The 23,660-nt window shown below is 52.3% G+C and overlaps 31 non-coding genes across 31 annotated transcripts; all 31 read left to right on the plus strand.

The window, feature by feature from the left end:
- Window positions 1-486: 486 nt before the first annotated feature.
- Window positions 487-650, plus strand: LOC137611535 (U1 spliceosomal RNA). The gene has a single exon (XR_011038678.1). It is a non-coding gene; the product is annotated as a U1 spliceosomal RNA (small nuclear RNA).
- A 586-nt stretch (window positions 651-1,236) lies between these two features.
- Window positions 1,237-1,400, plus strand: LOC137611622 (U1 spliceosomal RNA). The gene has a single exon (XR_011038765.1). It is a non-coding gene; the product is annotated as a U1 spliceosomal RNA (small nuclear RNA).
- A 586-nt stretch (window positions 1,401-1,986) lies between these two features.
- On the plus strand, window positions 1,987-2,150 carry LOC137611623 (U1 spliceosomal RNA). Its single transcript, XR_011038766.1, has one exon. It is a non-coding gene; the product is annotated as a U1 spliceosomal RNA (small nuclear RNA).
- Window positions 2,151-2,736: 586 nt separating this feature from the next.
- On the plus strand, window positions 2,737-2,900 carry LOC137611556 (U1 spliceosomal RNA). Its single transcript, XR_011038698.1, has one exon. It is a non-coding gene; the product is annotated as a U1 spliceosomal RNA (small nuclear RNA).
- Window positions 2,901-3,486: 586 nt separating this feature from the next.
- On the plus strand, window positions 3,487-3,650 carry LOC137611582 (U1 spliceosomal RNA). Its single transcript, XR_011038722.1, has one exon. It is a non-coding gene; the product is annotated as a U1 spliceosomal RNA (small nuclear RNA).
- Window positions 3,651-4,236: 586 nt separating this feature from the next.
- LOC137611624 (U1 spliceosomal RNA) lies at window positions 4,237-4,400 on the plus strand. Its single transcript, XR_011038767.1, has one exon. It is a non-coding gene; the product is annotated as a U1 spliceosomal RNA (small nuclear RNA).
- A 586-nt stretch (window positions 4,401-4,986) lies between these two features.
- LOC137611536 (U1 spliceosomal RNA) lies at window positions 4,987-5,150 on the plus strand. The gene has a single exon (XR_011038679.1). It is a non-coding gene; the product is annotated as a U1 spliceosomal RNA (small nuclear RNA).
- Window positions 5,151-5,736: 586 nt separating this feature from the next.
- LOC137611553 (U1 spliceosomal RNA) lies at window positions 5,737-5,900 on the plus strand. The gene has a single exon (XR_011038695.1). It is a non-coding gene; the product is annotated as a U1 spliceosomal RNA (small nuclear RNA).
- Window positions 5,901-6,486: 586 nt separating this feature from the next.
- On the plus strand, window positions 6,487-6,650 carry LOC137611625 (U1 spliceosomal RNA). The gene has a single exon (XR_011038768.1). It is a non-coding gene; the product is annotated as a U1 spliceosomal RNA (small nuclear RNA).
- Window positions 6,651-7,236: 586 nt separating this feature from the next.
- On the plus strand, window positions 7,237-7,400 carry LOC137611574 (U1 spliceosomal RNA). Its single transcript, XR_011038715.1, has one exon. It is a non-coding gene; the product is annotated as a U1 spliceosomal RNA (small nuclear RNA).
- Window positions 7,401-7,986: 586 nt separating this feature from the next.
- LOC137611537 (U1 spliceosomal RNA) lies at window positions 7,987-8,150 on the plus strand. Its single transcript, XR_011038680.1, has one exon. It is a non-coding gene; the product is annotated as a U1 spliceosomal RNA (small nuclear RNA).
- A 586-nt stretch (window positions 8,151-8,736) lies between these two features.
- LOC137611626 (U1 spliceosomal RNA) lies at window positions 8,737-8,900 on the plus strand. The gene has a single exon (XR_011038769.1). It is a non-coding gene; the product is annotated as a U1 spliceosomal RNA (small nuclear RNA).
- A 586-nt stretch (window positions 8,901-9,486) lies between these two features.
- LOC137611538 (U1 spliceosomal RNA) lies at window positions 9,487-9,650 on the plus strand. Its single transcript, XR_011038681.1, has one exon. It is a non-coding gene; the product is annotated as a U1 spliceosomal RNA (small nuclear RNA).
- A 586-nt stretch (window positions 9,651-10,236) lies between these two features.
- Window positions 10,237-10,400, plus strand: LOC137611575 (U1 spliceosomal RNA). Its single transcript, XR_011038716.1, has one exon. It is a non-coding gene; the product is annotated as a U1 spliceosomal RNA (small nuclear RNA).
- Window positions 10,401-10,986: 586 nt separating this feature from the next.
- On the plus strand, window positions 10,987-11,150 carry LOC137611539 (U1 spliceosomal RNA). The gene has a single exon (XR_011038682.1). It is a non-coding gene; the product is annotated as a U1 spliceosomal RNA (small nuclear RNA).
- A 586-nt stretch (window positions 11,151-11,736) lies between these two features.
- LOC137611628 (U1 spliceosomal RNA) lies at window positions 11,737-11,900 on the plus strand. The gene has a single exon (XR_011038770.1). It is a non-coding gene; the product is annotated as a U1 spliceosomal RNA (small nuclear RNA).
- Window positions 11,901-12,486: 586 nt separating this feature from the next.
- LOC137611540 (U1 spliceosomal RNA) lies at window positions 12,487-12,650 on the plus strand. The gene has a single exon (XR_011038683.1). It is a non-coding gene; the product is annotated as a U1 spliceosomal RNA (small nuclear RNA).
- Window positions 12,651-13,236: 586 nt separating this feature from the next.
- LOC137611577 (U1 spliceosomal RNA) lies at window positions 13,237-13,400 on the plus strand. Its single transcript, XR_011038717.1, has one exon. It is a non-coding gene; the product is annotated as a U1 spliceosomal RNA (small nuclear RNA).
- Window positions 13,401-13,986: 586 nt separating this feature from the next.
- LOC137611629 (U1 spliceosomal RNA) lies at window positions 13,987-14,150 on the plus strand. Its single transcript, XR_011038771.1, has one exon. It is a non-coding gene; the product is annotated as a U1 spliceosomal RNA (small nuclear RNA).
- A 586-nt stretch (window positions 14,151-14,736) lies between these two features.
- On the plus strand, window positions 14,737-14,900 carry LOC137611578 (U1 spliceosomal RNA). The gene has a single exon (XR_011038718.1). It is a non-coding gene; the product is annotated as a U1 spliceosomal RNA (small nuclear RNA).
- A 586-nt stretch (window positions 14,901-15,486) lies between these two features.
- Window positions 15,487-15,650, plus strand: LOC137611541 (U1 spliceosomal RNA). Its single transcript, XR_011038684.1, has one exon. It is a non-coding gene; the product is annotated as a U1 spliceosomal RNA (small nuclear RNA).
- Window positions 15,651-16,236: 586 nt separating this feature from the next.
- On the plus strand, window positions 16,237-16,400 carry LOC137611630 (U1 spliceosomal RNA). The gene has a single exon (XR_011038772.1). It is a non-coding gene; the product is annotated as a U1 spliceosomal RNA (small nuclear RNA).
- A 586-nt stretch (window positions 16,401-16,986) lies between these two features.
- On the plus strand, window positions 16,987-17,150 carry LOC137611580 (U1 spliceosomal RNA). The gene has a single exon (XR_011038720.1). It is a non-coding gene; the product is annotated as a U1 spliceosomal RNA (small nuclear RNA).
- Window positions 17,151-17,736: 586 nt separating this feature from the next.
- On the plus strand, window positions 17,737-17,900 carry LOC137611542 (U1 spliceosomal RNA). The gene has a single exon (XR_011038685.1). It is a non-coding gene; the product is annotated as a U1 spliceosomal RNA (small nuclear RNA).
- A 586-nt stretch (window positions 17,901-18,486) lies between these two features.
- Window positions 18,487-18,650, plus strand: LOC137611631 (U1 spliceosomal RNA). The gene has a single exon (XR_011038773.1). It is a non-coding gene; the product is annotated as a U1 spliceosomal RNA (small nuclear RNA).
- Window positions 18,651-19,236: 586 nt separating this feature from the next.
- On the plus strand, window positions 19,237-19,400 carry LOC137611581 (U1 spliceosomal RNA). Its single transcript, XR_011038721.1, has one exon. It is a non-coding gene; the product is annotated as a U1 spliceosomal RNA (small nuclear RNA).
- Window positions 19,401-19,986: 586 nt separating this feature from the next.
- Window positions 19,987-20,150, plus strand: LOC137611545 (U1 spliceosomal RNA). The gene has a single exon (XR_011038687.1). It is a non-coding gene; the product is annotated as a U1 spliceosomal RNA (small nuclear RNA).
- Window positions 20,151-20,736: 586 nt separating this feature from the next.
- On the plus strand, window positions 20,737-20,900 carry LOC137611557 (U1 spliceosomal RNA). The gene has a single exon (XR_011038699.1). It is a non-coding gene; the product is annotated as a U1 spliceosomal RNA (small nuclear RNA).
- A 586-nt stretch (window positions 20,901-21,486) lies between these two features.
- Window positions 21,487-21,650, plus strand: LOC137611583 (U1 spliceosomal RNA). The gene has a single exon (XR_011038723.1). It is a non-coding gene; the product is annotated as a U1 spliceosomal RNA (small nuclear RNA).
- Window positions 21,651-22,236: 586 nt separating this feature from the next.
- Window positions 22,237-22,400, plus strand: LOC137611566 (U1 spliceosomal RNA). Its single transcript, XR_011038707.1, has one exon. It is a non-coding gene; the product is annotated as a U1 spliceosomal RNA (small nuclear RNA).
- A 586-nt stretch (window positions 22,401-22,986) lies between these two features.
- Window positions 22,987-23,150, plus strand: LOC137611633 (U1 spliceosomal RNA). Its single transcript, XR_011038775.1, has one exon. It is a non-coding gene; the product is annotated as a U1 spliceosomal RNA (small nuclear RNA).
- The last annotated feature ends 510 nt before the right edge of the window (window positions 23,151-23,660 follow it).

Here is a 23,660-nt window from a genome sequence, read left to right on the forward strand (position 1 = left end):
TCAGACGAGGCCCACGAGTCCTGCCCGGCCTGGCTCGCTGGAGAAAAGGGGGAGTGTACGGAGAGTGGGCTTGACATGTAAAATGGTAAAATGTGCAGCGATTGCACCACGCTCTTGCTGAGCTTGCGTTGTGCTCGTGAAAGGAAACCTGTCCAGATATCGGTGCTCGCACAGCCCCCGTGGTTGTTTGATATTGGAGTGATTGATGAGCTCTTTTCTCTGTCTCTTGGACACAGGAAGCGCTTCCAAACTAGCTATCATTGGAAACTTCATTTGTGGAATGGAGAAATAAACCAGTAGACACGTAAACCACAGGGATAGTACTTGTTGCCCACACGTCCAAAACAGTGTTGAGCCGCGCAATTGATCAATTGCACGAGTGTCTGGTGTGTGTTATATTCTTTACTCTCCAACACTTCAAGCGTGCACCACGATCCAGGGGTGTGCGTCTGGGAAGCAGCACGCTGCCTCAGACAGCTCAAGCTCATACTTACCTGGCAGGGGAGATACCATGATCAGCAAGGTGGTTCTCCCAGGGCGAGGCTAAGCCATTGCACTGCGGCTGTGCTGACTCCTGCGAATTCCCCAAATGTGGGAATCTCGACTGCACAATTTCTGGTAGTGGGGGACTGCGTTCGCGCTCTCCCCTGATCCACATGTCAAAGGAAAAATGTCCACCACTTCCTCCATGCAGATCAATCCATGCGTAATTTGCGTTGGAGTGCCGGGGAAAGGCCTCACTGGTGCCTTTGCCCTGTTCAGACGAGGCCCACGAGTCCTGCCCGGTCTGGCTCGCTGGAGAAAAGGGGGAGTGTACGGAGAGTGGGCTTGACATGTAAAATGTGCAGCGATTGCACCACGCTCTTGCTGAGCTTGCGTTGTGCTCGTGAAAGGAAACCTGTCCAGATATCGGTGCTCGCACAGCCCCCGTGGTTGTTTGATATTGGAGTGATTGATGAGCTCTTTTCTCTGTCTCTTGGACACAGGAAGCGCTTCCAAACTAGCTATCATTGGAAACTTCATTTGTGGAATGGAGAAATAAACCAGTAGACACGTAAACCACAGGGATAGTACTTGTTGCCCACACGTCCAAAACAGTGTTGAGCCGCGCAATTGATCAATTGCACGAGTGTCTGGTGTGTGTTATATTCTTTACTCTCCAACACTTCAAGCGTGCACCACGATCCAGGGGTGTGCGTCTGGGAAGCAGCACGCTGCCTCAGACAGCTCAAGCTCATACTTACCTGGCAGGGGAGATACCATGATCAGCAAGGTGGTTCTCCCAGGGCGAGGCTAAGCCATTGCACTGCGGCTGTGCTGACTCCTGCGAATTCCCCAAATGTGGGAATCTCGACTGCATAATTTCTGGTAGTGGGGGACTGCGTTCGCGCTCTCCCCTGATCCACATGTCAAAGGAAAAATGTCCACCACTTCCTCCATGCAGACCAATCCATGCGTAATTTGCGTTGGAGTGCCGGGGAAAGGCCTCACTGGTGCCTTTGCCCTGTTCAGACGAGGCCCACGAGTCCTGCCCGGTCTGGCTCGCTGGAGAAAAGGGGGAGTGTACGGAGAGTGGGCTTGACATGTAAAATGTGCAGCGATTGCACCACGCTCTTGCTGAGCTTGCGTTGTGCTCGTGAAAGGAAACCTGTCCAGATATCGGTGCTCGCACAGCCCCCGTGGTTGTTTGATATTGGAGTGATTGATGAGCTCTTTTCTCTGTCTCTTGGACACAGGAAGCGCTTCCAAACTAGCTATCATTGGAAACTTCATTTGTGGAATGGAGAAATAAACCAGTAGACACGTAAACCACAGGGATAGTACTTGTTGCCCACACGTCCAAAACAGTGTTGAGCCGCGCAATTGATCAATTGCACGAGTGTCTGGTGTGTGTTATATTCTTTACTCTCCAACACTTCAAGCGTGCACCACGATCCAGGGGTGTGCGTCTGGGAAGCAGCACGCTGCCTCAGACAGCTCAAGCTCATACTTACCTGGCAGGGGAGATACCATGATCAGCAAGGTGGTTCTCCCAGGGCGAGGCTAAGCCATTGCACTGCGGCTGTGCTGACTCCTGCGAATTCCCCAAATGTGGGAATCTCGACTGCATAATTTCTGGTAGTGGGGGACTGCGTTCGCGCTCTCCCCTGATCCACATGTCAAAGGAAAAATGTCCACCACTTCCTCCATGCAGACCAATCCATGCGTAATTTGCGTTGGAGTGCCGGGGAAAGGCCTCACTGGTGCCTTTGCCCTGTTCAGACGAGGCCCACGAGTCCTGCCCGGCCTGGCTCGCTGGAGAAAAGGGGGAGTGTACGGAGAGTGGGCTTGACATGTAAAATGTGCAGCGATTGCACCACGCTCTTGCTGAGCTTGCGTTGTGCTCGTGAAAGGAAACCTGTCCAGATATCGGTGCTCGCACAGCCCCCGTGGTTGTTTGATATTGGAGTGATTGATGAGCTCTTTTCTCTGTCTCTTGGACACAGGAAGCGCTTCCAAACTAGCTATCATTGGAAACTTCATTTGTGGAATGGAGAAATAAACCAGTAGACACGTAAACCACAGGGATAGTACTTGTTGCCCACACGTCCAAAACAGTGTTGAGCCGCGCAATTGATCAATTGCACGAGTGTCTGGTGTGTGTTATATTCTTTACTCTCCAACACTTCAAGCGTGCACCACGATCCAGGGGTGTGCGTCTGGGAAGCAGCACGCTGCCTCAGACAGCTCAAGCTCATACTTACCTGGCAGGGGAGATACCATGATCAGCAAGGTGGTTCTCCCAAGGCGAGGCTAAGCCATTGCACTGCGGCTGTGCTGACTCCTGCGAATTCCCCAAATGTGGGAATCTCGACTGCATAATTTCTGGTAGTGGGGGACTGCGTTCGCGCTCTCCCCTGATCCACATGTCAAAGGAAAAATGTCCACCACTTCCTCCATGCAGACCAATCCATGCGTAATTTGCGTTGGAGTGCCGGGGAAAGGCCTCACTGGTGCCTTTGCCCTGTTCAGACGAGGCCCACGAGTCCTGCCCGGTCTGGCTCGCTGGAGAAAAGGGGGAGTGTACGGAGAGTGGGCTTGACATGTAAAATGTGCAGCGATTGCACCACGCTCTTGCTGAGCTTGCGTTGTGCTCGTGAAAGGAAACCTGTCCAGATATCGGTGCTCGCACAGCCCCCGTGGTTGTTTGATATTGGAGTGATTGATGAGCTCTTTTCTCTGTCTCTTGGACACAGGAAGCGCTTCCAAACTAGCTATCATTGGAAACTTCATTTGTGGAATGGAGAAATAAACCAGTAGACACGTAAACCACAGGGATAGTACTTGTTGCCCACACGTCCAAAACAGTGTTGAGCCGCGCAATTGATCAATTGCACGAGTGTCTGGTGTGTGTTATATTCTTTACTCTCCAACACTTCAAGCGTGCACCACGATCCAGGGGTGTGCGTCTGGGAAGAAGGACGCTGCCTCAGACAGCTCAAGCTCATACTTACCTGGCAGGGGAGATACCATGATCAGCAAGGTGGTTCTCCCAAGGCGAGGCTAAGCCATTGCACTGCGGCTGTGCTGACTCCTGCGAATTCCCCAAATGTGGGAATCTCGACTGCATAATTTCTGGTAGTGGGGGACTGCGTTCGCGGTCTCCCCTGATCCACATGTCAAAGGAAAAATGTCCACCACTTCCTCCATGCAGACCAATCCATGTGTAATTTGCGTTGGAGTGCCGGGGAAAGGCCTCACTGGTGCCTTTGCCCTGTTCAGACGAGGCCCACGAGTCCTGCCCGGCCTGGCTCGCTGGAGAAAAGGGGGAGTGTACGGAGAGTGGGCTTGACATGTAAAATGTGCAGCGATTGCACCACGCTCTTGCTGAGCTTGCGTTGTGCTCGTGAAAGGAAACCTGTCCAGATATCGGTGCTCGCACAGCCCCCGTGGTTGTTTGATATTGGAGTGATTGATGAGCTCTTTTCTCTGTCTCTTGGACACAGGAAGCGCTTCCAAACTAGCTATCATTGGAAACTTCATTTGTGGAATGGAGAAATAAACCAGTAGACACGTAAACCACAGGGATAGTACTTGTTGCCCACACGTCCAAAACAGTGTTGAGCCGCGCAATTGATCAATTGCACGAGTGTCTGGTGTGTGTTATATTCTTTACTCTCCAACACTTCAAGCGTGCACCACGATCCAGGGGTGTGCGTCTGGGAAGCAGCACGCTGCCTCAGACAGCTCAAGTTCATACTTACCTGGCAGGGGAGATACCATGATCAGCAAGGTGGTTCTCCCAGGGCGAGGCTAAGCCATTGCACTGCGGCTGTGCTGACTCCTGCGAATTCCCCAAATGTGGGAATCTCGACTGCATAATTTCTGGTAGTGGGGGACTGCGTTCGCGCTCTCCCCTGATCCACATGTCAAAGGAAAAATGTCCACCACTTCCTCCATGCAGACCAATCCATGTGTAATTTGCGTTGGAGTGCCGGGGAAAGGCCTCACTGGTGCCTTTGCCCTGTTCAGACGAGGCCCACGAGTCCTGCCCGGCCTGGCTCGCTGGAGAAAAGGGGGAGTGTACGGAGAGTGGGCTTGACATGTAAAATGTGCAGCGATTGCACCACGCTCTTGCTGAGCTTGCGTTGTGCTCGTGAAAGGAAACCTGTCCAGATATCGGTGCTCGCACAGCCCCCGTGGTTGTTTGATATTGGAGTGATTGATGAGCTCTTTTCTCTGTCTCTTGGACACAGGAAGCGCTTCCAAACTAGCTATCATTGGAAACTTCATTTGTGGAATGGAGAAATAAACCAGTAGACACGTAAACCACAGGGATAGTACTTGTTGCCCACACGTCCAAAACAGTGTTGAGCCGCGCAATTGATCAATTGCACGAGTGTCTGGTGTGTGTTATATTCTTTACTCTCCAACACTTCAAGCGTGCACCACGATCCAGGGGTGTGCGTCTGGGAAGCAGCACGCTGCCTCAGACAGCTCAAGCTCATACTTACCTGGCAGGGGAGATACCATGATCAGCAAGGTGGTTCTCCCAGGGCGAGGCTAAGCCATTGCACTGCGGCTGTGCTGACTCCTGCGAATTCCCCAAATGTGGGAATCTCGACTGCACAATTTCTGGTAGTGGGGGACTGCGTTCGCGCTCTCCCCTGATCCACATGTCAAAGGAAAAATGTCCACCACTTCCTCCATGCAGACCAATCCATGCGTAATTTGCGTTGGAGTGCCGGGGAAAGGCCTCACTGGTGCCTTTGCCCTGTTCAGACGAGGCCCACGAGTCCTGCCCGGCCTGGCTCGCTGGAGAAAAGGGGGAGTGTACGGAGAGTGGGCTTGACATGTAAAATGTGCAGCGATTGCACCACGCTCTTGCTGAGCTTGCGTTGTGCTCGTGAAAGGAAACCTGTCCAGATATCGGTGCTCGCACAGCCCCCGTGGTTGTTTGATATTGGAGTGATTGATGAGCTCTTTTCTCTGTCTCTTGGACACAGGAAGCGCTTCCAAACTAGCTATCATTGGAAACTTCATTTGTGGAATGGAGAAATAAACCAGTAGACACGTAAACCACAGGGATAGTACTTGTTGCCCACACGTCCAAAACAGTGTTGAGCCGCGCAATTGATCAATTGCACGAGTGTCTGGTGTGTGTTATATTCTTTACTCTCCAACACTTCAAGCGTGCACCACGATCCAGGGGTGTGCGTCTGGGAAGCAGCACGCTGCCTCAGACAGCTCAAGCTCATACTTACCTGGCAGGGGAGATACCATGATCAGCAAGGTGGTTCTCCCAGGGCGAGGCTAAGCCATTGCACTGCGGCTGTGCTGACTCCTGCGAATTCCCCAAATGTGAGAATCTCGACTGCATAATTTCTGGTAGTGGGGGACTGCGTTCGCGCTCTCCCCTGATCCACATGTCAAAGGAAAAATGTCCACCACTTCCTCCATGCAGACCAATCCATGTGTAATTTGCGTTGGAGTGCCGGGGAAAGGCCTCACTGGTGCCTTTGCCCTGTTCAGACGAGGCCCACGAGTCCTGCCCGGCCTGGCTCGCTGGAGAAAAGGGGGAGTGTACGGAGAGTGGGCTTGACATGTAAAATGTGCAGCGATTGCACCACGCTCTTGCTGAGCTTGCGTTGTGCTCGTGAAAGGAAACCTGTCCAGATATCGGTGCTCGCACAGCCCCCGTGGTTGTTTGATATTGGAGTGATTGATGAGCTCTTTTCTCTGTCTCTTGGACACAGGAAGCGCTTCCAAACTAGCTATCATTGGAAACTTCATTTGTGGAATGGAGAAATAAACCAGTAGACACGTAAACCACAGGGATAGTACTTGTTGCCCACACGTCCAAAACAGTGTTGAGCCGCGCAATTGATCAATTGCACGAGTGTCTGGTGTGTGTTATATTCTTTACTCTCCAACACTTCAAGCGTGCACCACGATCCAGGGGTGTGCGTCTGGGAAGCAGCACGCTGCCTCAGACAGCTCAAGCTCATACTTACCTGGCAGGGGAGATACCATGATCAGCAAGGTGGTTCTCCCAGGGCGAGGCTAAGCCATTGCACTGCGGCTGTGCTGACTCCTGCGAATTCCCCAAATGTGGGAATCTCGACTGCATAATTTCTGGTAGTGGGGGACTGCGTTCGCGCTCTCCCCTGATCCACATGTCAAAGGAAAAATATCCACCACTTCCTCCATGCAGACCAATCCATGCGTAATTTGCGTTGGAGTGCCGGGGAAAGGCCTCACTGGTGCCTTTGCCCTGTTCAGACGAGGCCCACGAGTCCTGCCCGGCCTGGCTCGCTGGAGAAAAGGGGGAGTGTACGGAGAGTGGGCTTGACATGTAAAATGTGCAGCGATTGCACCACGCTCTTGCTGAGCTTGCGTTGTGCTCGTGAAAGGAAACCTGTCCAGATATCGGTGCTCGCACAGCCCCCGTGGTTGTTTGATATTGGAGTGATTGATGAGCTCTTTTCTCTGTCTCTTGGACACAGGAAGCGCTTCCAAACTAATTATCATTGGAAACTTCATTTGTGGAATGGAGAAATAAACCAGTAGACACGTAAACCACAGGGATAGTACTTGTTGCCCACACGTCCAAAACAGTGTTGAGCCGCGCAATTGATCAATTGCACGAGTGTCTGGTGTGTGTTATATTCTTTACTCTCCAACACTTCAAGCGTGCACCACGATCCAGGGGTGTGCGTCTGGGAAGCAGCACGCTGCCTCAGACAGCTCAAGCTCATACTTACCTGGCAGGGGAGATACCTTGATCAGCAAGGTGGTTCTACCAGGGCGAGGTTAAGCCATTGCACTGCGGCTGTGCTGACTCCTGCGAATTCCCCAAATGTGGGAATCTCGACTGCATAATTTCTGGTAGTGGGGGACTGCGTTCGCGCTCTCCCCTGATCCACATGTCAAAGGAAAAATGTCCACCACTTCCTCCATGCAGACCAATCCATGTGTAATTTGCGTTGGAGTGCCGGGGAAAGGCCTCACTGGTGCCTTTGCCCTGTTCAGACGAGGCCCACGAGTCCTGCCCGGCCTGGCACGCTGGAGAAAAGGGGGAGTGTACGGAGAGTGGGCTTGACATGTAAAATGTGCAGCGATTGCACCACGCTCTTGCTGAGCTTGCGTTGTGCTCGTGAAAGGAAACCTGTCCAGATATCGGTGCTCGCACAGCCCCCGTGGTTGTTTGATATTGGAGTGATTGATGAGCTCTTTTCTCTGTCTCTTGGACACAGGAAGCGCTTCCAAACTAGCTATCATTGGAAACTTCATTTGTGGAATGGAGAAATAAACCAGTAGACACGTAAACCACAGGGATAGTACTTGTTGCCCACACGTCCAAAACAGTGTTGAGCCGCGCAATTGATCAATTGCACGAGTGTCTGGTGTGTGTTATATTCTTTACTCTCCAACACTTCAAGCGTGCACCACGATCCAGGGGTGTGCGTCTGGGAAGCAGCACGCTGCCTCAGACAGCTCAAGCTCATACTTACCTGGCAGGGGAGATACCATGATCAGCAAGGTGGTTCTCCCAGGGCGAGGCTAAGCCATTGCACTGCGGCTGTGCTGACTCCTGCGAATTCCCCAAATGTGGGAATCTCGACTGCACAATTTCTGGTAGTGGGGGACTGCGTTCGCGCTCTCCCCTGATCCACATGTCAAAGGAAAAATGTCCACCACTTCCTCCATGCAGACCAATCCATGCGTAATTTGCGTTGGAGTGCCGGGGAAAGGCCTCACTGGTGCCTTTGCCCTGTTCAGACGAGGCCCACGAGTCCTGCCCGGTCTGGCTCGCTGGAGAAAAGGGGGAGTGTACGGAGAGTGGGCTTGACATGTAAAATGTGCAGCGATTGCACCACGCTCTTGCTGGGCTTGCGTTGTGCTCGTGAAAGGAAACCTGTCCAGATATCGGTGCTCGCACAGCCCCCGTGGTTGTTTGATATTGGAGTGATTGATGAGCTCTTTTCTCTGTCTCTTGGACACAGGAAGCGCTTCCAAACTAGCTATCATTGGAAACTTCATTTGTGGAATGGAGAAATAAACCAGTAGACACGTAAACCACAGGGATAGTACTTGTTGCCCACACGTCCAAAACAGTGTTGAGCCGCGCAATTGATCAATTGCACGAGTGTCTGGTGTGTGTTATATTCTTTACTCTCCAACACTTCAAGCGTGCACCACGATCCAGGGGTGTGCGTCTGGGAAGCAGCACGCTGCCTCAGACAGCTCAAGCTCATACTTACCTGGCAGGGGAGATACCATGATCAGCAAGGTGGTTCTCCCAGGGCGAGGCTAAGCCATTGCACTGCGGCTGTGCTGACTCCTGCGAATTCCCCAAATGTGGGAATCTCGACTGCATAATTTCTGGTAGTGGGGGACTGCGTTCGCGCTCTCCCCTGATCCACATGTCAAAGGAAAAATGTCCACCACTTCCTCCATGCAGACCAATCCATGTGTAATTTGCGTTGGAGTGCCGGGGAAAGGCCTCACTGGTGCCTTTGCCCTGTTCAGACGAGGCCCACGAGTCCTGCCCGGCCTGGCTCGCTGGAGAAAAGGGGGAGTGTACGGAGAGTGGGCTTGACATGTAAAATGTGCAGCGATTGCACCACGCTCTTGCTGAGCTTGCGTTGTGCTCGTGAAAGGAAACCTGTCCAGATATCGGTGCTCGCACAGCCCCCGTGGTTGTTTGATATTGGAGTGATTGATGAGCTCTTTTCTCTGTCTCTTGGACACAGGAAGCGCTTCCAAACTAGCTATCATTGGAAACTTCATTTGTGGAATGGAGAAATAAACCAGTAGACACGTAAACCACAGGGATAGTACTTGTTGCCCACACGTCCAAAACAGTGTTGAGCCGCGCAATTGATCAATTGCACGAGTGTCTGGTGTGTGTTATATTCTTTACTCTCCAACACTTCAAGCGTGCACCACGATCCAGGGGTGTGCGTCTGGGAAGCAGCACGCTGCCTCAGACAGCTCAAGCTCATACTTACCTGGCAGGGGAGATACCATGATCAGCAAGGTGGTTCTCCCAGGGCGAGGCTAAGCCATTGCACTGCGGCTGTGCTGACTCCTGCGAATTCCCCAAATGTGGGAATCTCGACTGCACAATTTCTGGTAGTGGGGGACTGCGTTCGCGCTCTCCCCTGATCCACATGTCAAAGGAAAAATGTCCACCACTTCCTCCATGCAGACCAATCCATGTGTAATTTGCGTTGGAGTGCCGGGGAAAGGCCTCACTGGTGCCTTTGCCCTGTTCAGACGAGGCCCACGAGTCCTGCCCGGCCTGGCTCGCTGGAGAAAAGGGGGAGTGTACGGAGAGTGGGCTTGACATGTAAAATGTGCAGCGATTGCACCACGCTCTTGCTGAGCTTGCGTTGTGCTCGTGAAAGGAAACCTGTCCAGATATCGGTGCTCGCACAGCCCCCGTGGTTGTTTGATATTGGAGTGATTGATGAGCTCTTTTCTCTGTCTCTTGGACACAGGAAGCGCTTCCAAACTAGCTATCATTGGAAACTTCATTTGTGGAATGGAGAAATAAACCAGTAGACACGTAAACCACAGGGATAGTACTTGTTGCCCACACGTCCAAAACAGTGTTGAGCCGCGCAATTGATCAATTGCACGAGTGTCTGGTGTGTGTTATATTCTTTACTCTCCAACACTTCAAGCGTGCACCACGATCCAGGGGTGTGCGTCTGGGAAGCAGCACGCTGCCTCAGACAGCTCAAGCTCATACTTACCTGGCAGGGGAGATACCTTGATCAGCAAGGTGGTTCTACCAGGGCGAGGTTAAGCCATTGCACTGCGGCTGTGCTGACTCCTGCGAATTCCCCAAATGTGGGAATCTCGACTGCATAATTTCTGGTAGTGGGGGACTGCGTTCGCGCTCTCCCCTGATCCACATGTCAAAGGAAAAATGTCCACCACTTCCTCCATGCAGACCAATCCATGTGTAATTTGCGTTGGAGTGCCGGGGAAAGGCCTCACTGGTGCCTTTGCCCTGTTCAGACGAGGCCCACGAGTCCTGCCCGGCCTGGCACGCTGGAGAAAAGGGGGAGTGTACGGAGAGTGGGCTTGACATGTAAAATGTGCAGCGATTGCACCACGCTCTTGCTGAGCTTGCGTTGTGCTCGTGAAAGGAAACCTGTCCAGATATCGGTGCTCGCACAGCCCCCGTGGTTGTTTGATATTGGAGTGATTGATGAGCTCTTTTCTCTGTCTCTTGGACACAGGAAGCGCTTCCAAACTAGCTATCATTGGAAACTTCATTTGTGGAATGGAGAAATAAACCAGTAGACACGTAAACCACAGGGATAGTACTTGTTGCCCACACGTCCAAAACAGTGTTGAGCCGCGCAATTGATCAATTGCACGAGTGTCTGGTGTGTGTTATATTCTTTACTCTCCAACACTTCAAGCGTGCACCACGATCCAGGGGTGTGCGTCTGGGAAGCAGCACGCTGCCTCAGACAGCTCAAGCTCATACTTACCTGGCAGGGGAGATACCATGATCAGCAAGGTGGTTCTCCCAGGGCGAGGCTAAGCCATTGCACTGCGGCTGTGCTGACTCCTGCGAATTCCCCAAATGTGGGAATCTCGACTGCACAATTTCTGGTAGTGGGGGACTGCGTTCGCGCTCTCCCCTGATCCACATGTCAAAGGAAAAATGTCCACCACTTCCTCCATGCAGACCAATCCATGCGTAATTTGCGTTGGAGTGCCGGGGAAAGGCCTCACTGGTGCCTTTGCCCTGTTCAGACGAGGCCCACGAGTCCTGCCCGGTCTGGCTCGCTGGAGAAAAGGGGGAGTGTACGGAGAGTGGGCTTGACATGTAAAATGTGCAGCGATTGCACCACGCTCTTGCTGGGCTTGCGTTGTGCTCGTGAAAGGAAACCTGTCCAGATATCGGTGCTCGCACAGCCCCCGTGGTTGTTTGATATTGGAGTGATTGATGAGCTCTTTTCTCTGTCTCTTGGACACAGGAAGCGCTTCCAAACTAGCTATCATTGGAAACTTCATTTGTGGAATGGAGAAATAAACCAGTAGACACGTAAACCACAGGGATAGTACTTGTTGCCCACACGTCCAAAACAGTGTTGAGCCGCGCAATTGATCAATTGCACGAGTGTCTGGTGTGTGTTATATTCTTTACTCTCCAACACTTCAAGCGTGCACCACGATCCAGGGGTGTGCGTCTGGGAAGCAGCACGCTGCCTCAGACAGCTCAAGCTCATACTTACCTGGCAGGGGAGATACCATGATCAGCAAGGTGGTTCTCCCAGGGCGAGGCTAAGCCATTGCACTGCGGCTGTGCTGACTCCTGCGAATTCCCCAAATGTGGGAATCTCGACTGCATAATTTCTGGTAGTGGGGGACTGCGTTCGCGCTCTCCCCTGATCCACATGTCAAAGGAAAAATGTCCACCACTTCCTCCATGCAGACCAATCCATGTGTAATTTGCGTTGGAGTGCCGGGGAAAGGCCTCACTGGTGCCTTTGCCCTGTTCAGACGAGGCCCACGAGTCCTGCCCGGCCTGGCTCGCTGGAGAAAAGGGGGAGTGTACGGAGAGTGGGCTTGACATGTAAAATGTGCAGCGATTGCACCACGCTCTTGCTGAGCTTGCGTTGTGCTCGTGAAAGGAAACCTGTCCAGATATCGGTGCTCGCACAGCCCCCGTGGTTGTTTGATATTGGAGTGATTGATGAGCTCTTTTCTCTGTCTCTTGGACACAGGAAGCGCTTCCAAACTAGCTATCATTGGAAACTTCATTTGTGGAATGGAGAAATAAACCAGTAGACACGTAAACCACAGGGATAGTACTTGTTGCCCACACGTCCAAAACAGTGTTGAGCCGCGCAATTGATCAATTGCACGAGTGTCTGGTGTGTGTTATATTCTTTACTCTCCAACACTTCAAGCGTGCACCACGATCCAGGGGTGTGCGTCTGGGAAGCAGCACGCTGCCTCAGACAGCTCAAGCTCATACTTACCTGGCAGGGGAGATACCATGATCAGCAAGGTGGTTCTCCCAGGGCGAGGCTAAGCCATTGCACTGCGGCTGTGCTGACTCCTGCGAATTCCCCAAATGTGGGAATCTCGACTGCACAATTTCTGGTAGTGGGGGACTGCGTTCGCGCTCTCCCCTGATCCACATGTCAAAGGAAAAATGTCCACCACTTCCTCCATGCAGACCAATCCATGTGTAATTTGCGTTGGAGTGCCGGGGAAAGGCCTCACTGGTGCCTTTGCCCTGTTCAGACGAGGCCCACGAGTCCTGCCCGGCCTGGCTCGCTGGAGAAAAGGGGGAGTGTACGGAGAGTGGGCTTGACATGTAAAATGTGCAGCGATTGCACCACGCTCTTGCTGAGCTTGCGTTGTGCTCGTGAAAGGAAACCTGTCCAGATATCGGTGCTCGCACAGCCCCCGTGGTTGTTTGATATTGGAGTGATTGATGAGCTCTTTTCTCTGTCTCTTGGACACAGGAAGCGCTTCCAAACTAGCTATCATTGGAAACTTCATTTGTGGAATGGAGAAATAAACCAGTAGACACGTAAACCACAGGGATAGTACTTGTTGCCCACACGTCCAAAACAGTGTTGAGCCGCGCAATTGATCAATTGCACGAGTGTCTGGTGTGTGTTATATTCTTTACTCTCCAACACTTCAAGCGTGCACCACGATCCAGGGGTGTGCGTCTGGGAAGCAGCACGCTGCCTCAGACAGCTCAAGCTCATACTTACCTGGCAGGGGAGATACCTTGATCAGCAAGGTGGTTCTACCAGGGCGAGGTTAAGCCATTGCACTGCGGCTGTGCTGACTCCTGCGAATTCCCCAAATGTGGGAATCTCGACTGCATAATTTCTGGTAGTGGGGGACTGCGTTCGCGCTCTCCCCTGATCCACATGTCAAAGGAAAAATGTCCACCACTTCCTCCATGCAGACCAATCCATGTGTAATTTGCGTTGGAGTGCCGGGGAAAGGCCTCACTGGTGCCTTTGCCCTGTTCAGACGAGGCCCACGAGTCCTGCCCGGCCTGGCACGCTGGAGAAAAGGGGGAGTGTACGGAGAGTGGGCTTGACATGTAAAATGTGCAGCGATTGCACCACGCTCTTGCTGAGCTTGCGTTGTGCTCGTGAAAGGAAACCTGTCCAGATATCGGTGCTCGCACAGCCCCCGTGGTTGTTTGATATTGGAGTGATTGATGAGCTCTTTTCTCTGTCTCTTGGACACAGGAAGCGCTTCCAAACTAGCTATCATTGGAAACTTCATTTGTGGAATGGAGAAATAAACCAGTAGACACGTAAACCACAGGGATAGTACTTGTTGCCCACACGTCCAAAACAGTGTTGAGCCGCGCAATTGATCAATTGCACGAGTGTCTGGTGTGTGTTATATTCTTTACTCTCCAACACTTCAAGCGTGCACCACGATCCAGGGGTGTGCGTCTGGGAAGCAGCACGCTGCCTCAGACAGCTCAAGCTCATACTTACCTGGCAGGGGAGATACCATGATCAGCAAGGTGGTTCTCCCAGGGCGAGGCTAAGCCATTGCACTGCGGCTGTGCTGACTCCTGCGAATTCCCCAAATGTGGGAATCTCGACTGCATAATTTCTGGTAGTGGGGGACTGCGTTCGCGCTCTCCCCTGATCCACATGTCAAAGGAAAAATGTCCACCACTTCCTCCATGCAGACCAATCCATGTGTAATTTGCGTTGGAGTGCCGGGGAAAGGCCTCACTGGTGCCTTTGCCCTGTTCAGACGAGGCCCACGAGTCCTGCCCGGCCTGGCACGCTGGAGAAAAGGGGGAGTGTACGGAGAGTGGGCTTGACATGTAAAATGTGCAGCGATTGCACCACGCTCTTGCTGAGCTTGCGTTGTGCTCGTGAAAGGAAACCTGTCCAGATATCGGTGCTCGCACAGCCCCCGTGGTTGTTTGATATTGGAGTGATTGATGAGCTCTTTTCTCTGTCTCTTGGACACAGGAAGCGCTTCCAAACTAGCTATCATTGGAAACTTCATTTGTGGAATGGAGAAATAAACCAGTAGACACGTAAACCACAGGGATAGTACTTGTTGCCCACACGTCCAAAACAGTGTTGAGCCGCGCAATTGATCAATTGCACGAGTGTCTGGTGTGTGTTATATTCTTTACTCTCCAACACTTCAAGCGTGCACCACGATCCAGGGGTGTGCGTCTGGGAAGCAGCACGCTGCCTCAGACAGCTCAAGCTCATACTTACCTGGCAGGGGAGATACCTTGATCAGCAAGGTGGTTCTACCAGGGCGAGGTTAAGCCATTGCACTGCGGCTGTGCTGACTCCTGCGAATTCCCCAAATGTGGGAATCTCGACTGCATAATTTCTGGTAGTGGGGGACTGCGTTCGCGCTCTCCCCTGATCCACATGTCAAAGGAAAAATGTCCACCACTTCCTCCATGCAGACCAATCCATGTGTAATTTGCGTTGGAGTGCCGGGGAAAGGCCTCACTGGTGCCTTTGCCCTGTTCAGACGAGGCCCACGAGTCCTGCCCGGCCTGGCACGCTGGAGAAAAGGGGGAGTGTACGGAGAGTGGGCTTGACATGTAAAATGTGCAGCGATTGCACCACGCTCTTGCTGAGCTTGCGTTGTGCTCGTGAAAGGAAACCTGTCCAGATATCGGTGCTCGCACAGCCCCCGTGGTTGTTTGATATTGGAGTGATTGATGAGCTCTTTTCTCTGTCTCTTGGACACAGGAAGCGCTTCCAAACTAGCTATCATTGGAAACTTCATTTGTGGAATGGAGAAATAAACCAGTAGACACGTAAACCACAGGGATAGTACTTGTTGCCCACACGTCCAAAACAGTGTTGAGCCGCGCAATTGATCAATTGCACGAGTGTCTGGTGTGTGTTATATTCTTTACTCTCCAACACTTCAAGCGTGCACCACGATCCAGGGGTGTGCGTCTGGGAAGCAGCACGCTGCCTCAGACAGCTCAAGCTCATACTTACCTGGCAGGGGAGATACCATGATCAGCAAGGTGGTTCTCCCAGGGCGAGGCTAAGCCATTGCACTGCGGCTGTGCTGACTCCTGCGAATTCCCCAAATGTGGGAATCTCGACTGCACAATTTCTGGTAGTGGGGGACTGCGTTCGCGCTCTCCCCTGATCCACATGTCAAAGGAAAAATGTCCACCACTTCCTCCATGCAGACCAATCCATGCGTAATTTGCGTTGGAGTGCCGGGGAAAGGCCTCACTGGTGCCTTTGCCCTGTTCAGACGAGGCCCACGAGTCCTGCCCGGTCTGGCTCGCTGGAGAAAAGGGGGAGTGTACGGAGAGTGGGCTTGACATGTAAAATGTGCAGCGATTGCACCACGCTCTTGCTGGGCTTGCGTTGTGCTCGTGAAAGGAAACCTGTCCAGATATCGGTGCTCGCACAGCCCCCGTGGTTGTTTGATATTGGAGTGATTGATGAGCTCTTTTCTCTGTCTCTTGGACACAGGAAGCGCTTCCAAACTAGCTATCATTGGAAACTTCATTTGTGGAATGGAGAAATAAACCAGTAGACACGTAAACCACAGGGATAGTACTTGTTGCCCACACGTCCAAAACAGTGTTGAGCCGCGCAATTGATCAATTGCACGAGTGTCTGGTGTGTGTTATATTCTTTACTCTCCAACACTTCAAGCGTGCACCACGATCCAGGGGTGTGCGTCTGGGAAGCAGCACGCTGCCTCAGACAGCTCAAGCTCATACTTACCTGGCAGGGGAGATACCATGATCAGCAAGGTGGTTCTCCCAGGGCGAGGCTAAGCCATTGCACTGCGGCTGTGCTGACTCCTGCGAATTCCCCAAATGTGGGAATCTCGACTGCATAATTTCTGGTAGTGGGGGACTGCGTTCGCGCTCTCCCCTGATCCACATGTCAAAGGAAAAATGTCCACCACTTCCTCCATGCAGACCAATCCATGTGTAATTTGCGTTGGAGTGCCGGGGAAAGGCCTCACTGGTGCCTTTGCCCTGTTCAGACGAGGCCCACGAGTCCTGCCCGGCCTGGCTCGCTGGAGAAAAGGGGGAGTGTACGGAGAGTGGGCTTGACATGTAAAATGTGCAGCGATTGCACCACGCTCTTGCTGAGCTTGCGTTGTGCTCGTGAAAGGAAACCTGTCCAGATATCGGTGCTCGCACAGCCCCCGTGGTTGTTTGATATTGGAGTGATTGATGAGCTCTTTTCTCTGTCTCTTGGACACAGGAAGCGCTTCCAAACTAGCTATCATTGGAAACTTCATTTGTGGAATGGAGAAATAAACCAGTAGACACGTAAACCACAGGGATAGTACTTGTTGCCCACACGTCCAAAACAGTGTTGAGCCGCGCAATTGATCAATTGCACGAGTGTCTGGTGTGTGTTATATTCTTTACTCTCCAACACTTCAAGCGTGCACCACGATCCAGGGGTGTGCGTCTGGGAAGCAGCACGCTGCCTCAGACAGCTCAAGCTCATACTTACCTGGCAGGGGAGATACCTTGATCAGCAAGGTGGTTCTACCAGGGCGAGGTTAAGCCATTGCACTGCGGCTGTGCTGACTCCTGCGAATTCCCCAAATGTGGGAATCTCGACTGCATAATTTCTGGTAGTGGGGGACTGCGTTCGCGCTCTCCCCTGATCCACATGTCAAAGGAAAAATGTCCACCACTTCCTCCATGCAGACCAATCCATGTGTAATTTGCGTTGGAGTGCCGGGGAAAGGCCTCACTGGTGCCTTTGCCCTGTTCAGACGAGGCCCACGAGTCCTGCCCGGCCTGGCACGCTGGAGAAAAGGGGGAGTGTACGGAGAGTGGGCTTGACATGTAAAATGTGCAGCGATTGCACCACGCTCTTGCTGAGCTTGCGTTGTGCTCGTGAAAGGAAACCTGTCCAGATATCGGTGCTCGCACAGCCCCCGTGGTTGTTTGATATTGGAGTGATTGATGAGCTCTTTTCTCTGTCTCTTGGACACAGGAAGCGCTTCCAAACTAGCTATCATTGGAAACTTCATTTGTGGAATGGAGAAATAAACCAGTAGACACGTAAACCACAGGGATAGTACTTGTTGCCCACACGTCCAAAACAGTGTTGAGCCGCGCAATTGATCAATTGCACGAGTGTCTGGTGTGTGTTATATTCTTTACTCTCCAACACTTCAAGCGTGCACCACGATCCAGGGGTGTGCGTCTGGGAAGCAGCACGCTGCCTCAGACAGCTCAAGCTCATACTTACCTGGCAGGGGAGATACCATGATCAGCAAGGTGGTTCTCCCAGGGCGAGGCTAAGCCATTGCACTGCGGCTGTGCTGACTCCTGCGAATTCCCCAAATGTGGGAATCTCGACTGCACAATTTCTGGTAGTGGGGGACTGCGTTCGCGCTCTCCCCTGATCCACATGTCAAAGGAAAAATGTCCACCACTTCCTCCATGCAGACCAATCCATGCGTAATTTGCGTTGGAGTGCCGGGGAAAGGCCTCACTGGTGCCTTTGCCCTGTTCAGACGAGGCCCACGAGTCCTGCCCGGTCTGGCTCGCTGGAGAAAAGGGGGAGTGTACGGAGAGTGGGCTTGACATGTAAAATGTGCAGCGATTGCACCACGCTCTTGCTGGGCTTGCGTTGTGCTCGTGAAAGGAAACCTGTCCAGATATCGGTGCTCGCACAGCCCCCGTGGTTGTTTGATATTGGAGTGATTGATGAGCTCTTTTCTCTGTCTCTTGGACACAGGAAGCGCTTCCAAACTAGCTATCATTGGAAACTTCATTTGTGGAATGGAGAAATAAACCAGTAGACACGTAAACCACAGGGATAGTACTTGTTGCCCACACGTCCAAAACAGTGTTGAGCCGCGCAATTGATCAATTGCACGAGTGTCTGGTGTGTGTTATATTCTTTACTCTCCAACACTTCAAGCGTGCACCACGATCCAGGGGTGTGCGTCTGGGAAGCAGCACGCTGCCTCAGACAGCTCAAGCTCATACTTACCTGGCAGGGGAGATACCATGATCAGCAAGGTGGTTCTCCCAGGGCGAGGCTAAGCCATTGCACTGCGGCTGTGCTGACTCCTGCGAATTCCCCAAATGTGGGAATCTCGACTGCATAATTTCTGGTAGTGGGGGACTGCGTTCGCGCTCTCCCCTGATCCACATGTCAAAGGAAAAATGTCCACCACTTCCTCCATGCAGACCAATCCATGTGTAATTTGCGTTGGAGTGCCGGGGAAAGGCCTCACTGGTGCCTTTGCCCTGTTCAGACGAGGCCCACGAGTCCTGCCCGGCCTGGCTCGCTGGAGAAAAGGGGGAGTGTACGGAGAGTGGGCTTGACATGTAAAATGTGCAGCGATTGCACCACGCTCTTGCTGAGCTTGCGTTGTGCTCGTGAAAGGAAACCTGTCCAGATATCGGTGCTCGCACAGCCCCCGTGGTTGTTTGATATTGGAGTGATTGATGAGCTCTTTTCTCTGTCTCTTGGACACAGGAAGCGCTTCCAAACTAGCTATCATTGGAAACTTCATTTGTGGAATGGAGAAATAAACCAGTAGACACGTAAACCACAGGGATAGTACTTGTTGCCCACACGTCCAAAACAGTGTTGAGCCGCGCAATTGATCAATTGCACGAGTGTCTGGTGTGTGTTATATTCTTTACTCTCCAACACTTCAAGCGTGCACCACGATCCAGGGGTGTGCGTCTGGGAAGCAGCACGCTGCCTCAGACAGCTCAAGCTCATACTTACCTGGCAGGGGAGATACCTTGATCAGCAAGGTGGTTCTACCAGGGCGAGGTTAAGCCATTGCACTGCGGCTGTGCTGACTCCTGCGAATTCCCCAAATGTGGGAATCTCGACTGCATAATTTCTGGTAGTGGGGGACTGCGTTCGCGCTCTCCCCTGATCCACATGTCAAAGGAAAAATGTCCACCACTTCCTCCATGCAGACCAATCCATGTGTAATTTGCGTTGGAGTGCCGGGGAAAGGCCTCACTGGTGCCTTTGCCCTGTTCAGACGAGGCCCACGAGTCCTGCCCGGCCTGGCACGCTGGAGAAAAGGGGGAGTGTACGGAGAGTGGGCTTGACATGTAAAATGTGCAGCGATTGCACCACGCTCTTGCTGAGCTTGCGTTGTGCTCGTGAAAGGAAACCTGTCCAGATATCGGTGCTCGCACAGCCCCCGTGGTTGTTTGATATTGGAGTGATTGATGAGCTCTTTTCTCTGTCTCTTGGACACAGGAAGCGCTTCCAAACTAGCTATCATTGGAAACTTCATTTGTGGAATGGAGAAATAAACCAGTAGACACGTAAACCACAGGGATAGTACTTGTTGCCCACACGTCCAAAACAGTGTTGAGCCGCGCAATTGATCAATTGCACGAGTGTCTGGTGTGTGTTATATTCTTTACTCTCCAACACTTCAAGCGTGCACCACGATCCAGGGGTGTGCGTCTGGGAAGCAGCACGCTGCCTCAGACAGCTCAAGCTCATACTTACCTGGCAGGGGAGATACCATGATCAGCAAGGTGGTTCTCCCAGGGCGAGGCTAAGCCATTGCACTGCGGCTGTGCTGACTCCTGCGAATTCCCCAAATGTGGGAATCTCGACTGCACAATTTCTGGTAGTGGGGGACTGCGTTCGCGCTCTCCCCTGATCCACATGTCAAAGGAAAAATGTCCACCACTTCCTCCATGCAGATCAATCCATGCGTAATTTGCGTTGGAGTGCCGGGGAAAGGCCTCACTGGTGCCTTTGCCCTGTTCAGACGAGGCCCACGAGTCCTGCCCGGTCTGGCTCGCTGGAGAAAAGGGGGAGTGTACGGAGAGTGGGCTTGACATGTAAAATGTGCAGCGATTGCACCACGCTCTTGCTGAGCTTGCGTTGTGCTCGTGAAAGGAAACCTGTCCAGATATCGGTGCTCGCACAGCCCCCGTGGTTGTTTGATATTGGAGTGACTGATGAGCTCTTTTCTCTGTCTCTTGGACACAGGAAGCGCTTCCAAACTAGCTATCATTGGAAACTTCATTTGTGGAATGGAGAAATAAACCAGTAGACACGTAAACCACAGGGATAGTACTTGTTGCCCACACGTCCAAAACAGTGTTGAGCCGCGCAATTGATCAATTGCACGAGTGTCTGGTGTGTGTTATATTCTTTACTCTCCAACACTTCAAGCGTGCACCACGATCCAGGGGTGTGCGTCTGGGAAGCAGCACGCTGCCTCAGACAGCTCAAGCTCATACTTACCTGGCAGGGGAGATACCATGATCAGCAAGGTGGTTCTCCCAAGGCGAGGCTAAGCCATTGCACTGCGGCTGTGCTGACTCCTGCGAATTCCCCAAATGTGGGAATCTCGACTGCATAATTTCTGGTAGTGGGGGACTGCGTTCGCGCTCTCCCCTGATCCACATGTCAAAGGAAAAATGTCCACCACTTCCTCCATGCAGACCAATCCATGCGTAATTTGCGTTGGAGTGCCGGGGAAAGGCCTCACTGGTGCCTTTGCCCTGTTCAGACGAGGCCCACGAGTCCTGCCCGGTCTGGCTCGCTGGAGAAAAGGGGGAGTGTACGGAGAGTGGGCTTGACATGTAAAATGTGCAGCGATTGCACCACGCTCTTGCTGAGCTTGCGTTGTGCTCGTGAAAGGAAACCTGTCCAGATATCGGTGCTCGCACAGCCCCCGTGGTTGTTTGATATTGGAGTGATTGATGAGCTCTTTTCTCTGTCTCTTGGACACAGGAAGCGCTTCCAAACTAGCTATCATTGGAAACTTCATTTGTGGAATGGAGAAATAAACCAGTAGACACGTAAACCACAGGGATAGTACTTGTTGCCCACACGTCCAAAACAGTGTTGAGCCGCGCAATTGATCAATTGCACGAGTGTCTGGTGTGTGTTATATTCTTTACTCTCCAACACTTCAAGCGTGCACCACGATCCAGGGGTGTGCGTCTGGGAAGAAGGACGCTGCCTCAGACAGCTCAAGCTCATACTTACCTGGCAGGGGAGATACCATGATCAGCAAGGTGGTTCTCCCAAGGCGAGGCTAAGCCATTGCACTGCGGCTGTGCTGACTCCTGCGAATTCCCCAAATGTGGGAATCTCGACTGCATAATTTCTGGTAGTGGGGGACTGCGTTCGCGGTCTCCCCTGATCCACATGTCAAAGGAAAAATGTCCACCACTTCCTCCATGCAGACCAATCCATGTGTAATTTGCGTTGGAGTGCCGGGGAAAGGCCTCACTGGTGCCTTTGCCCTGTTCAGACGAGGCCCACGAGTCCTGCCCGGCCTGGCTCGCTGGAGAAAAGGGGGAGTGTACGGAGAGTGGGCTTGACATGTAAAATGTGCAGCGATTGCACCACGCTCTTGCTGAGCTTGCGTTGTGCTCGTGAAAGGAAACCTGTCCAGATATCGGTGCTCGCACAGCCCCCGTGGTTGTTTGATATTGGAGTGATTGATGAGCTCTTTTCTCTGTCTCTTGGACACAGGAAGCGCTTCCAAACTAGCTATCATTGGAAACTTCATTTGTGGAATGGAGAAATAAACCAGTAGACACGTAAACCACAGGGATAGTACTTGTTGCCCACACGTCCAAAACAGTGTTGAGCCGCGCAATTGATCAATTGCACGAGTGTCTGGTGTGTGTTATATTCTTTACTCTCCAACACTTCAAGCGTGCACCACGATCCAGGGGTGTGCGTCTGGGAAGAAGGACGCTGCCTCAGACAGCTCAAGCTCATACTTACCTGGCAGGGGAGATACCATGATCAGCAAGGTGGTTCTCCCAAGGCGAGGCTAAGCCATTGCACTGCGGCTGTGCTGACTCCTGCGAATTCCCCAAATGTGGGAATCTCGACTGCATAATTTCTGGTAGTGGGGCACTGCGTTCGCGCTCTCCCCTGATCCACATGTCAAAGGAAAAATGTCCACCACTTCCTCCATGCAGACCAATCCATGTGTAATTTGCGTTGGAGTGCCGGGGAAAGGCCTCACTGGTGCCTTTGCCCTGTTCAGACGAGGCCCACGAGTCCTGCCCGGCCTGGCTCGCTGGAGAAAAGGGGGAGTGTACGGAGAGTGGGCTTGACATGTAAAATGTGCAGCGATTGCACCACGCTCTTGCTGAGCTTGCGTTGTGCTCGTGAAAGGAAACCTGTCCAGATATCGGTGCTCGCACAGCCCCCGTGGTTGTTTGATATTGGAGTGATTGATGAGCTCTTTTCTCTGTCTCTTGGACACAGGAAGCGCTTCCAAACTAGCTATCATTGGAAACTTCATTTGTGGAATGGAGAAATAAACCAGTAGACACGTAAACCACAGGGATAGTACTTGTTGCCCACACGTCCAAAACAGTGTTGAGCCGCGCAATTGATCAATTGCACGAGTGTCTGGTGTGTGTTATATTCTTTACTCTCCAACACTTCAAGCGTGCACCACGATCCAGGGGTGTGCGTCTGGGAAGCAGCACGCTGCCTCAGACAGCTCAAGCTCATACTTACCTGGCAGGGGAGATACCATGATCAGCAAGGTGGTTCTCCCAGGGCGAGGCTAAGCCATTGCACTGCGGCTGTGCTGACTCCTGCGAATTCCCCAAATGTGGGAATCTCGACTGCATAATTTCTGGTAGTGGGGGACTGCGTTCGCGCTCTCCCCTGATCCACATGTCAAAGGAAAAATGTCCACCACTTCCTATATGCAGACCAATCCATGTGTAATTTGCGTTGGAGTGCCGGGGAAAGGCCTCACTGGTGCCTTTGCCCTGTTCAGACGAGGCCCACGAGTCCTGCCCGGTCTGGCTCGCTGGAGAAAAGGGGGACTGTACGGAGAGTGGGCTTGACATGTAAAATGTGCAGCGATTGCACCACGCTCTTGCTGAGCTTGCGTTGTGCTCGTGAAAGGAAACCTGTCCAGATATCGGTGCTCGCACAGCCCCCGTGGTTGTTTGATATTGGAGTGATTGATGAGCTCTTTTCTCTGTCTCTTGGACACAGGAAGCGCTTCCAAACTAGCTATCATTGGAAACTTCATTTGTGGAATGGAGAAATAAACCAGTAGACACGTAAACCACAGGGATAGTACTTGTTGCCCACACGTCCAAAACAGTGTTGAGCCGCGCAATTGATCAATTGCACGAGTGTCTGGTGTGTGTTATATTCTTTACTCTC

Source organism: Antennarius striatus, chromosome 17 (genome assembly GCF_040054535.1).
Source record: "Antennarius striatus isolate MH-2024 chromosome 17, ASM4005453v1, whole genome shotgun sequence".
In the NCBI taxonomy this organism is placed as follows: Eukaryota; Metazoa; Chordata; class Actinopteri; order Lophiiformes; family Antennariidae; genus Antennarius; species Antennarius striatus.